Source organism: Abrus precatorius, unplaced genomic scaffold (assembly GCF_003935025.1).
Source record: "Abrus precatorius isolate BTA unplaced genomic scaffold, Abrus_2018 Scaffold9, whole genome shotgun sequence".
NCBI lineage: Eukaryota > Viridiplantae > Streptophyta > Magnoliopsida > Fabales > Fabaceae > Abrus > Abrus precatorius.
The window spans coordinates 10,847,345-10,848,933 of record NW_020874439.1 but is presented as its reverse complement, the minus strand read 5'-3'; the positions used below and the strand labels follow the sequence as shown (position 1 = coordinate 10,848,933).

General features: G+C 34.6%; 1 non-coding gene across 1 annotated transcript; it reads left to right on the top strand.

Moving 5' to 3' along the window:
* The first annotated feature begins 416 nt into the window (after positions 1–416).
* On the top strand, positions 417–523 carry LOC113851675. The gene has a single exon (XR_003502246.1). It is a non-coding gene; the product is annotated as a small nucleolar RNA R71 (small nucleolar RNA).
* Positions 524–1,589: the final 1,066 nt, after the last annotated feature.

Genomic DNA, 1,589 nt, shown 5'->3' with positions numbered 1-1,589 from the left:
GTTGTCTCTGAAAAATTCCCATATAATTGATTTGCTCGAGGTTCATTGGTAGATGCATCACATGCTCCATTAGCATGATTTCCTTCACAAAAATCACAAGTTGAGTATTCTGAATTAGAGCGGCCTGTAAGTTGCTTATTTGCTGAGTTAGTGCAGCAATTTGTTCTGAAAACATTTGACTTTGCAGCTAGTTTTGTGCAAGAAAAGTCTTAAGAATTTTGGCTTCATATCCTCCACTCCTTGTAAAGTGTCTAGAATTAGAATTTTGATACATAGATAAAGCCATCATCTCTATAATTCGTTGAGCTTCTTCCAATGACTTAGTATTCAATAATCCTCCCGCAACTGCATCAATCATGGTTCTAGTGGCTAGACTCATTCCATTATAGAAAGTTTCTAGCTGCATCTATTCTGGTATGCAATGGTGTGGACATTGCCTCAATAATTCTTTATACCTCTCCCAAGCTTCATATAAAGATTCCCCCTCTTGCTGCATGAATGATGTAATTTCTCCTCTTAGTTTGGCAGCTTTAGATGGTGAAAAATACTTGGTAAGAAATTTATTAACAAGGTTTGCCCAAGTGGTGATGCTTCCTTGTAGTTGAGCTTGCAGCCAACATTTAGCTTTATCTCTTAATGAAAATGGAAATAGTCTTAATCTAGTTGCATCCTCGCTAACTCCATTCATCCTTATTGTATCACAAAGCTGCAAAAGTTAGAGATATGTAAGTTAGGATCATCCGAAATTGAACCAGAAAATTGATCTTGCTGAACTAAATGAAGTAAAGCTGGTTTTATTTAAAAATGGTTGGCTTGTATCGTAGGTCTGACTATAGAGGAGTTGTATCCATGCATGTTAAGCACTGCATAATCCCCTAAAGTTCTCATCATGTTCTGTTCAGCCATTATCTTCTCTTGAGGTGTTGGTGGTGTAGGAGAAGGAATTTGAAGTTCTTCCGATTTAGGAGTAGAAGGTGTAGATTCCAATTCTTACTCTTTCCTTGCTGAATTTTCTGCTCTTAATTCGTTTCTCAGCCTCCTCAATGTTCTGTCTATGTCTGGATCAAACACAAGAGCAGTCTTGCTTTTATTTTTCACATGCATATAACACTAAGTAAAACTGAGCATAGTAGAAACACTAAAAGAAAAATGATGAAAATACAGAACAATATAGTGCAGAAAATTTACTAGCAAAATATCCTATGAAATTTTAAGAAACATAACATCTAAACATATAACTACACAAAAGACAGTGACACAAAAATTATACAAAACTGGACAGCAAAGGTGTACAGGAAAACTAGCAGAAAATGTAATACGAAATTCAGTGTATAAAAAATAAAATTTTCAAAAAGAAAACAGAGAAAAATAGCTCAATCTAGTTGTCTCCTTGCTACTAATGATATTGAAAATAAAGATCCCCGACAACGCGCCAAAAACTTGTTACAAAATTAAAGAACTAACTAGCAAGTGTACTAGGTAGTTGTAACAAGTAATAAAATTTGAAATTCAATATGAGCTCTAAGTATCGTCCACAGGGATCTTATTTCAATTACCATTTCACAATTTAACAATTAGTTGAGCAAAAC